Source organism: Oncorhynchus kisutch, unplaced genomic scaffold, assembly GCF_002021735.2.
Source record: "Oncorhynchus kisutch isolate 150728-3 unplaced genomic scaffold, Okis_V2 Okis01b-Okis20b_hom, whole genome shotgun sequence".
In the NCBI taxonomy this organism is placed as follows: domain Eukaryota; kingdom Metazoa; phylum Chordata; class Actinopteri; order Salmoniformes; family Salmonidae; genus Oncorhynchus; species Oncorhynchus kisutch.
The window spans coordinates 735,615-748,317 of NW_022261978.1; positions in this window are offsets into that span (position 1 = coordinate 735,615).

Below are 12,703 nucleotides of genomic sequence, written 5' to 3' on the forward strand. Positions count from 1 at the left end.
ACACATATACCCACACATAACCCACACACACACAACTCTGCTTACTCTCTCTCTCGCTTTCTTTCTCTCTATTTCTCAATCTCTCTCTCGCTCCCTTTCTTTCTCTCTCCCTCTCCATCTCTCTCTGTCAAATTCAAATTCAGATTTCTTTATTGGCATGAAATATAATTTGTAGGTATTGCCAAGGCAGTATAGTTGTACAGCATTTCAGTGAATACAGTACAATGCAATGAGGCTAATGAAATCCATGTAATTTCAGTAGTAATTATAATAATCCATATAATCATATATACAGGTACAATACTACTGCTGTTGTATTGTGGAATCTACAGTCCACACATTTCATTTAAAAAAAAAAGATTATAAAGAGAAAAATAAGACGACACACAACAACCCATGAGGACAAAGCGAAAGCAGGTTTTTAGAAATGTTTGCAAAAAAAACAACTGAAATACCTTATTTACATAAGTATTCAGACCCTTTGATATGAGACTCGAAATTGTTCTCAAGTGCATCCTGTTTCCATTGATCATCCTTGAGATGTTTCTACAACTTGATTGGAGTCCACCTGACAGGGCTTGAGAGGATCTGCAGAGAAGAATGGGAGAAACTCCCCAAATACAGGTGTAGCATCATACCCCAAAAGACTCGAGGCTGTAATCACTGCCAAAGGTGCTTCAACAAAGTACTGAGTAAAATGTCAGAATACTTATGTGAATATGATATTTGTTTTTGCAAAAATGTCTACAAACCTGTGTTTGATTTGTCATTATGGGGTATTGTTTAGATGGATGAGGGGAGAAAAGGATTTCATCAATTTTAGGAGAAGGCTGTAACATAACAAAATGTGGAAAAAGTCAAGGGGTCTGAAAACTTTCCCAATGCACTGTATGTACAGTACCAGTCAAAAGGTTGGACACACCTACTCATTCAAGGGTTTTTCTGTAGTTTTACTATTTTCTACATTGTATAATAATAGTGAAGACAATCAAACTATGAAATAACACATATGGAATCATGTAGTAACCATAAAAGTGTGAAACAAAGCAAAACGTATTTTATATTGACATTCTTCAGAGGTCAACCTTTGCCTTGTTGACAGCTTTGCACACTATTGGTATTCTCACAACCAGCTTGATGAGGTAGTCACCTAGAATGCATTTCAATGAACAGGTGTGCCTTGTTAAAAGTTAACTTGTGGCATTTACTTCCTTCTTACAGTTTGTTTCAATTGCTAGCAAGCATCGGTCAGTACTGAATACCCTTTTTCATAACTCTTCACACAGTCTGCATTACCAACATGCACCTGGGCCAAACAGTCTGCATTACCAACATGCACCTGGGCCAAACAGTCTGCATTACCAACATGCACCTGGGCCAAACAGTCTGCATTACCAACATGCACGTGGGCCAAACAGTCTGCATTACCAACATGCACCTGGGCCAAACAGTCTGCATTACCAACATGCACCTGGGCCAAACAGTCTGCATTACCAACATGCACCTGGGCCAAACAGTCTGCATTACCAACATGCACCTGGGCCAAACAGTCTGCATTACCAACATGCACCTGGGCCAAACAGTCTGCATTACCAACATGCACCTGGGTCAAACAGTCTGCATTACCAACATGCACCTGGGCCAAACAGTTCATCTCACATCCAAAACTCACTCAGAAAGCAGACGTTGTCACTCATAACACACTGACCTAAAAATCACTAACAACAGGGAGCATTGCATATATTATTAACTTTTCTCTTTGAAGTTTGAACGATTTTTCACATAATTCAGAATTTCATTGTTGAATATGAATAACACCTTTTCACTTTATTGACTGTACTAAAGTTTATGGAACAAGAAGGAATCAGAAATGCAGCAATTTACATCAATAGCTTTCACTTATTCTATATCTTTGCATTTAGTAATTTACTGGTGAAAAATACAAGTTTAAACAAAAAGCATATTCCTGAAATTCCAATTAATAATACACAACATATACATCATCAACATGTATAGTATAATCACTCATACTGTACAGTACTGTGAGGGTTCTAGTTCTCATCAACATGTATAGTATAATCACTCATACTGTACAGTACTGTGAGGGTTCTAGTTCTCATCAACATGTATAGTATAATCACTCATACTGTACAGTACTGTGAGGGTTCTAGTTCTCATCAACATGTATAGTATAATCACTCATACTGTACAGTACTGTGAGGGTTCTAGTTCTCATCAACATGTATAGTATAATCACTCATACTGTACAGTACTGTGAGGGTTCTAGTTCTCATCAACATGTATAATATAATCACTCATACTGTACAGTACTGTGAGAGTTCTAGTTCTCATCAACATGTATAATATAACACTCATACTGTACAGTACTGTGAGGGTTCTAGTTCTCATCAACATGTATAGTATAATCACTCATACTGTACAGTACTGTGAGGGTTCTAGTTCTCATCAACATGTATAGTATAATCACTCATACTGTACAGTACTGTGAGGGTTCTAGTTCTCATCAACATGTATAGTATAACACTCATACTGTACAGTACTGTGAGGGTTCTAGTTCTCATCTACATGTATAATATAACACTCATACTGTACAGTACTGTGAGGGTTCTAGTTCTCATCAACATGTAAAATATAACACTCATACTGTACAGTACTGTGAGGGTTCTAGTTCTCATCAACATGTATAATATAATCACTCATACTGTACAGTACTGTGAGGGTTCTAGTTCTCATCTACATGTATAATATAACACTCATACTGTACAGTACTGTGAGTGTTCTAGTTCTCATCAACATGCATAATATAACACTCATAGTGTACAGTACTGTGAGGGTTCTAGTTCTCATCAACATGTATAATATAACACTCATACTGTACAGTACTGTGAGGGTTCTAGTTCTCATCAACATGTATAATATAACACTCATAGTGTACAGTACTGTGAGGGTTCTAGTTCTCATCAACATGTATAGTATAATCACTCATACTGTACAGTACTGTGAGGGTTCTAGTTCTCATCAACATGTATAGTATAATCACTCATACTGTACAGTACTGTGAGGGTTCTAGTTCTCATCAACATGTATAGTATAACACTCATACTGTACAGTACTGTGAGGGTTCTAGTTCTCATCTACATGTATAGTATAATCACTCATACTGTACAGTACTGTGAGGGTTCTAGTTCTCATCAACATGTATAGTATAACACTCATACTGTACAGTACTGTGAGGGTTCTAGTTCTCATCAACGTGTATAATATAACACTCATACTGTACAGTACTGTGAGGGTTCTAGTTCTCATCAACATGTATAGTATAATCACTCATACTGTACAGTACTGTGAGGGTTCTAGTTCTCATCAACATGTATAGTATAATCACTCATACTGTACAGTACTGTGAGGGTTCTAGTTCTCATCAACATGTATAGTATAATCACTCATACTGTACAGTACTGTGAGGGTTCTAGTTCTCATCAACATGTATAGTATAATCACTCATACTGTACAGTACTGTGAGGGTTCTAGTTCTCATCAACATGTATAATATAACACTCATACTGTACAGTACTGTGAGGGTTCTAGTTCTCATCAACATGTATAATATAACACTCACTGTACAGTACTGTGAGGGTTCTAGTTCTCATCAACATGTATAGTATAATCACTCATACTGTACAGTACTGTGAGGGTTCTAGTTCTCATCAACATGTATAGTATAATCACTCATACTGTACAGTACTGTGAGGGTTCTAGTTCTCATCAACATGTATAGTATAATCACTCATACTGTACAGTACTGTGAGGGTTCTAGTTCTCATCAACATGTATAGTATAATCACTCATACTGTACAGTACTGTGAGGGTTCTAGTTCTCATCAACATGTATAGTATAATCACTCATACTGTACAGTACTGTGAGGGTTCTAGTTCTCATCAACATGTATAGTATAATCACTCATACTGTACAGTACTGTGAGGGTTCTAGTTCTCATCAACATGTATAATATAACACTCATACTGTACAGTACTGTGAGGGTTCTAGTTCTCATCAACATGTATAATATAACACTCATACTGTACAGTACTGTGAGGGTTCTAGTTCTCATCTACATGTATAATATAACACTCATACTGTACAGTACTGTGAGGGTTCTAGTTCTCATCAACATGTATAGTATAATCACTCATACTGTACAGTACTGTGAGGGTTCTAGTTCTCATCAACATGTATAGTATAATCACTCATACTGTACAGTACTGTGAGGGTTCTAGTTCTCATCAACATGTATAGTATAATCACTCATACTGTACAGTACTGTGAGGGTTCTAGTTCTCATCAACATGTATAGTATAATCACTCATACTGTACAGTACTGTGAGGGTTCTAGTTCTCATCAACATGTATAGTATAATCACTCATACTGTACAGTACTGTGAGGGTTCTAGTTCTCATCAACATGTATAGTATAATCACTCATACTGTACAGTACTGTGAGGGTTCTAGTTCTCATCAACATGTATAATATAACACTCATACTGTACAGTACTGTGAGGGTTCTAGTTCTCATCAACATGTATAATATAACACTCATACTGTACAGTACTGTGAGGGTTCTAGTTCTCATCTACATGTATAATATAACACTCATACTGTACAGTACTGTGAGGGTTCTAGTTCTCATCAACATGTATAGTATAACACTCATACTGTACAGTACTGTGAGGGTTCTAGTTCTCATCAACATGTATAGTATAACACTCATACTGTACAGTACTGTGAGGGTTCTAGTTCTCATCAACATGTATAGTATAACACTCATACTGTACAGTACTGTGAGGGTTCTAGTTCTCATCAACATGTATAATATAACACTCATACTGTACAGTACTGTGAGGGTTCTAGTTCTCATCAACATGTATAATATAACACTCATACTGTACAGTACTGTGAGGGTTCTAGTTCTCATCTACATGTATAATATAACACTCATACTGTACAGTACTGTGAGGGTTCTAGTTCTCATCAACATGTATAGTATAACACTCATACTGTACAGTACTGTGAGGGTTCTAGTTCTCATCAACATGTATAATATAATCACTCATACTGTACAGTACTGTGAGGGTTCTAGTTCTCATCAACATGTATAGTATAATCACTCATACTGTACAGTACTGTGAGGGTTCTAGTTCTCATCAACATGTATAGTATAATCACTCATACTGTACAGTACTGTGAGGGTTCTAGTTCTCATCAACATATATAGTATAATCACTCATACTGTACAGTACTGTGAGGGTTCTAGTTCTCATCAACATGTATAATATAACACTCATACTGTACAGTACTGTGAGGGTTCTAGTTCTCATCAACATGTATAATATAACACTCACTGTACAGTACTGTGAGGGTTCTAGTTCTCATCAACATGTATAGTATAATCACTCATACTGTACAGTACTGTGAGGGTTCTAGTTCTCATCAACATGTATAGTATAATCACTCATACTGTACAGTACTGTGAGGGTTCTAGTTCTCATCAACATGTATAGTATAATCACTCATACTGTACAGTACTGTGAGGGTTCTAGTTCTCATCAACATGTATAGTATAATCACTCATACTGTACAGTACTGTGAGGGTTCTAGTTCTCATCAACATGTATAGTATAATCACTCATACTGTACAGTACTGTGAGGGTTCTAGTTCTCATCAACATGTATAGTATAATCACTCATACTGTACAGTACTGTGAGGGTTCTAGTTCTCATCAACATGTATAGTATAACACTCATACTGTACAGTACTGTGAGGGTTCTAGTTCTCATCAACATGTATAGTATAACACTCATACTGTACAGTACTGTGAGGGTTCTAGTTCTCATCAACATGTATAGTATAACACTCATACTGTACAGTACTGTGAGGGTTCTAGTTCTCATCAACATGTATAGTATAACACTCATACTGTACAGTACTGTGAGGGTTCTAGTTCTCATCAACATGTATAGTATAATCACTCATACTGTACAGTACTGTGAGGGTTCTAGTTCTCATCAACATGTATAGTATAATCACTCATACTGTACAGTACTGTGAGGGTTCTAGTTCTCATCAACATATATAGTATAATCACTCATACTGTACAGTACTGTGAGGGTTCTAGTTCTCATCAACATGTATAATATAATCACTCATACTGTACAGTACTGTGAGGGTTCTAGTTCTCATCAACATGTATAATATAACACTCACTGTACAGTACTGTGAGGGTTCTAGTTCTCATCAACATGTATAGTATAATCACTCATACTGTACAGTACTGTGAGGGTTCTAGTTATCATCAACATGTATAGTATAATCACTCATACTGTACAGTACTGTGAGGGTTCTAGTTCTCATCAACATGTATAGTATAATCACTCATACTGTACAGTACTGTGAGGGTTCTAGTTCTCATCAACATGTATAGTATAATCACTCATACTGTACAGTACTGTGAGGGTTCTAGTTCTCATCAACATGTATAGTATAATCACTCATACTGTACAGTACTGTGAGGGTTCTAGTTCTCATCAACATGTATAATATAACACTCATACTGTACAGTACTGTGAGGGTTCTAGTTCTCATCTACATGTATAATATAACACTCATACTGTACAGTACTGTGAGGGTTCTAGTTCTCATCAACATGTATAGTATAATCACTCATACTGTACAGTACTGTGAGGGTTCTAGTTCTCATCAACATGTATAGTATAATCACTCATACTGTACAGTACTGTGAGGGTTCTAGTTCTCATCAACATCTATAGTATAATCACTCTTACTGTACAGTACTGTGAGGGTTCTAGTTCTCATCAACATGTATAGTATAATCACTCATACTGTACAGTACTGTGAGGGTTCTAGTTCTCATCAACATGTATAGTATAATCACTCATACTGTACAGTACTGTGAGGGTTCTAGTTCTCATCAACATGTATAGTATAATCACTCATACTGTACAGTACTGTGAGGGTTCTAGTTCTCATCAACATGTATAGTATAATCACTCATACTGTACAGTACTGTGAGGGTTCTAGTTCTCATCAACATGTATAATATAACACTCATACTGTACAGTACTGTGAGGGTTCTAGTTCTCATCAACATGTATAATATAACACTCATACTGTACAGTACTGTGAGGGTTCTAGTTCTCATCTACATGTATAATATAACACTCATACTGTACAGTACTGTGAGGGTTCTAGTTCTCATCAACATGTATAATATAACACTCATACTGTACAGTACTGTGAGGGTTCTAGTTCTCATCAACATGTATAGTATAATCACTCATACTGTACAGTACTGTGAGGGTTCTAGTTCTCATCAACATGTATAATATAATCACTCATACTGTACAGTACTGTGAGGGTTCTAGTTCTCATCAACATGTATAATATAACACTCATACTGTACAGTACTGTGAGGGTTCTAGTTCTCATCAACATGTATAATATAATCACTCATACTGTACAGTACTGTGAGGGTTCTAGTTCTCATCAACATGTATAATATAATCACTCATACTGTACAGTACTGTGAGGGTTCTAGTTCTCATCAACATGTATAATATAATCACTCATACTGTACAGTACTGTGAGGGTTCTAGTTCTCATCAACATGTATAGTATAATCACTCATACTGTACAGTACTGTGAGGGTTCTAGTTCTCATCAACATGTATAGTATAATCACTCATACTGTACAGTACTGTGAGGGTTCTAGTTCTCATCAACATGTATAGTATAATCACTCATACTGTACAGTACTGTGAGGGTTCTAGTTCTCATCAACATGTATAATATAACACTCATACTGTACAGTACTGTGAGGGTTCTAGTTCTCATCAACATGTATAATATAATCACTCATACTGTACAGTACTGTGAGGGTTCTAGTTCTCATCAGCATGTATAGTATAACACTCATACTGTACAGTACTGTGAGGGTTCTAGTTCTCATCAACATGTATAATATAACACTCATACTGTACAGTACTGTGAGGGTTCTAGTTCTCATCAACATGTATAATATAACACTCATACTGTACAGTACTGTGAGTGTTCTAGTTCTCATCAACATGTATAATATAACACTCATACTGTACAGTACTGTGAGGGTTCTAGTTCTCATCAACATGTATAATATAACACTCATACTGTACAGTACTGTGAGGGTTCTAGTTCTCATCAACATGTATAGTATAATCACTCATACTGTACAGTACTGTGAGGGTTCTAGTTCTCATCAACATGTATAATATAATCACTCACTGTACAGTACTGTGAGGGTTCTAGTTCTCATCAACATGTATAATATAATCACTCATACTGTACAGTACTGTGAGGGTTCTAGTTCTCATCAACATGTATAATATAACACTCATACTGTACAGTACTGTGAGGGTTCTAGTTCTCATCAACATGTATAATATAATCACTCATACTGTACAGTACTGTGAGGGTTCTAGTTCTCATCAACATGTATAATTTAATCACTCATACTGTACAGTACTGTGAGGGTTCTAGTTCTCATCAACATGTATAGTATAATCACTCATACTGTACAGTACTGTGAGGGTTCTAGTTCTCATCAACATGTATAGTATAATCACTCATACTGTACAGTACTGTGAGGGTTCTAGTTCTCATCAACATGTATAGTATAATCACTCATACTGTACAGTACTGTGAGGGTTCTAGTTCTCATCAACATGTATAATATAATCACTCATACTGTACAGTACTGTGAGGGTTCTAGTTCTCATCAACATGTATAGTATAATCACTCATACTGTACAGTACTGTGAGGGTTCTAGTTCTCATCAACATGTATAATATAATCACTCATACTGTACAGTACTGTGAGGGTTCTAGTTCTCATCAACATGTATAATATAATCACTCATACTGTACAGTACTGTGAGGGTTCTAGTTCTCATCAACATGTATAATATAATCACTCATACTGTACAGTACTGTGAGGGTTCTAGTTCTCATCAACATGTATAGTATAATCACTCATACTGTACAGTACTGTGAGGGTTCTAGTTCTCATCAACATGTATAGTATAATCACTCATACTGTACAGTACTGTGAGGGTTCTAGTTCTCATCAACATGTATAGTATAATCACTCATACTGTACAGTACTGTGAGGGTTCTAGTTCTCATCAACATGTATAATATAACACTCATACTGTACAGTACTGTGAGGGTTCTAGTTCTCATCAACATGTATAATATAATCACTCATACTGTACAGTACTGTGAGGGTTCTAGTTCTCATCAACATGTATAGTATAATCACTCATACTGTACAGTACTGTGAGGGTTCTAGTTCTCATCAACATGTATAGTATAATCACTCATACTGTACAGTACTGTGAGGGTTCTAGTTCTCATCAACATGTATAGTATAATCACTCATATTGTACAGTACTGTGAGGGTTCTAGTTCTCATCAACATGTATAATATAATCACTCACTGTACAGTACTGTGAGGGTTCTAGTTCTCATCAACATGTATAGTATAATCACTCATACTGTACAGTACTGTGAGGGTTCTAGTTCTCATCAACATGTATAGTATAATCACTCATACTGTACAGTACTGTGAGGGTTCTAGTTCTCATCAACATGTATAATATAACACTCATACTGTACAGTACTGTGAGGGTTCTAGTTCTCATCAACATGTATAGTATAATCACTCATACTGTACAGTACTGTGAGGGTTCTAGTTCTCATCAACATGTATAGTATAATCACTCATACTGTACAGTACTGTGAGGGTTCTAGTTCTCATCAACATGTATAATATAACACTCATACTGTACAGTACTGTGAGGGTTCTAGTTCTCATCAACATGTATAATATAATCACTCATACTGTACAGTACTGTGAGGGTTCTAGTTCTCATCAACATGTATAGTATAATCACTCATACTGTACAGTACTGTGAGGGTTCTAGTTCTCATCAACATGTATAGTATAATCACTCATACTGTACAGTACTGTGAGGGTTCTAGTTCTCATCAACATGTATAGTATAATCACTCATACTGTACAGTACTGTGAGGGTTCTAGTTCTCATCAACATGTATAATATAATCACTCACTGTACAGTACTGTGAGGGTTCTAGTTCTCATCAACATGTATAGTATAATCACTCATACTGTACAGTACTGTGAGGGTTCTAGTTCTCATCAACATGTATAGTATAATCACTCATACTGTACAGTACTGTGAGGGTTCTAGTTCTCATCAACATGTATAATATAACACTCATACTGTAGAGTACTGTGAGGGTTCTAGTTCTCATCAACATGTATAGTATAATCACTCATACTGTACAGTACTGTGAGGGTTCTAGTTCTCATCAACATGTATAGTATAATCACTCATACTGTACAGTACTGTGAGGGTTCTAGTTCTCATCAACATGTATAATATAATCACTCATACTGTACAGTACTGTGAGGGTTCTAGTTCTCATCAACATGTATAATATAATCACTCATACTGTACAGTACTGTGAGGGTTCTAGTTCTCATCAACATGTATAGTATAATCACTCATACTGTACAGTACTGTGAGGGTTCTAGTTCTCATCAACATGTATAATATAATCACTCATACTGTACAGTACTGTGAGGGTTCTAGTTCTCATCAACATGTATAGTATAATCACTCATACTGTACAGTACTGTGAGGGTTCTAGTTCTCATCAACATGTATAATATAATCACTCACTGTACAGTACTGTGAGGGTTCTAGTTCTCATCAACATGTATAATATAATCACTCATACTGTACAGTACTGTGAGGGTTCTAGTTCTCATCAACATGTATAGTATAATCACTCATACTGTACAGTACTGTGAGGGTTCTAGTTCTCATCAACATGTATAATATAATCACTCACTGTACAGTACTGTGAGGGTTCTAGTTCTCATCAACATGTATAGTATAATCACTCATACTGTACAGTACTGTGAGGGTTCTAGTTCTCATCAACATGTATAGTATAATCACTCATACTGTACAGTACTGTGAGGGTTCTAGTTCTCATCAACATGTATAATATAACACTCATACTGTACAGTACTGTGAGGGTTCTAGTTCTCATCAACATGTATAGTATAATCACTCATACTGTACAGTACTGTGAGGGTTCTAGTTCTCATCAACATGTATAGTATAATCACTCATACTGTACAGTACTGTGAGGGTTCTAGTTCTCATCAACATGTATAATATAACACTCATACTGTACAGTACTGTGAGGGTTCTAGTTCTCATCAACATGTATAATATAATCACTCATACTGTACAGTACTGTGAGGGTTCTAGTTCTCATCAACATGTATAGTATAATCACTCATACTGTACAGTACTGTGAGGGTTCTAGTTCTCATCAACATGTATAGTATAATCACTCATACTGTACAGTACTGTGAGGGTTCTAGTTCTCATCAACATGTATAGTATAATCACTCATACTGTACAGTACTGTGAGGGTTCTAGTTCTCATCAACATGTATAATATAATCACTCACTGTACAGTACTGTGAGGGTTCTAGTTCTCATCAACATGTATAGTATAATCACTCATACTGTACAGTACTGTGAGGGTTCTAGTTCTCATCAACATGTATAGTATAATCACTCATACTGTACAGTACTGTGAGGGTTCTAGTTCTCATCAACATGTATAATATAACACTCATACTGTACAGTACTGTGAGGGTTCTAGTTCTCATCAACATGTATAGTATAATCACTCATACTGTACAGTACTGTGAGGGTTCTAGTTCTCATCAACATGTATAGTATAATCACTCATACTGTACAGTACTGTGAGGGTTCTAGTTCTCATCAACATGTATAATATAATCACTCATACTGTACAGTACTGTGAGGGTTCTAGTTCTCATCAACATGTATAGTATAATCACTCATACTGTACAGTACTGTGAGGGTTCTAGTTCTCATCAACATGTATAATATAATCACTCACTGTACAGTACTGTGAGGGTTCTAGTTCTCATCAACATGTATAATATAATCACTCATACTGTACAGTACTGTGAGGGTTCTAGTTCTCATCAACATGTATAATATAATCACTCACTGTACAGTACTGTGAGGGTTCTAGTTCTCATCAACATGTATAATATAATCACTCACTGTACAGTACTGTGAGGGTTCTAGTTCTCATCAACATGTATAATATAATCACTCATACTGTACAGTACTGTGAGGGTTCTAGTTCTCATCAACATGTATAATATAATCACTCACTGTACAGTACTGTGAGGGTTCTAGTTCTCATCAACATGTATAGTATAATCCCTCATACTGTACAGTACTGTGAGGGTTCTAGTTCTCATCAACATGTATAGTATAATCACTCATACTGTACAGTACTGTGAGGGTTCTAGTTCTCATCAACATGTATAGTATAATCACTCATACTGTACAGTACTGTGAGGGTTCTAGTTCTCATCAACATGTATAGTATAATCACTCATACTGTACAGTACTGTGAGGGTTCTAGTTCTCATCAACATGTATAGTATAATCACTCATAGTGTACAGTACTGTGAGGGTTCT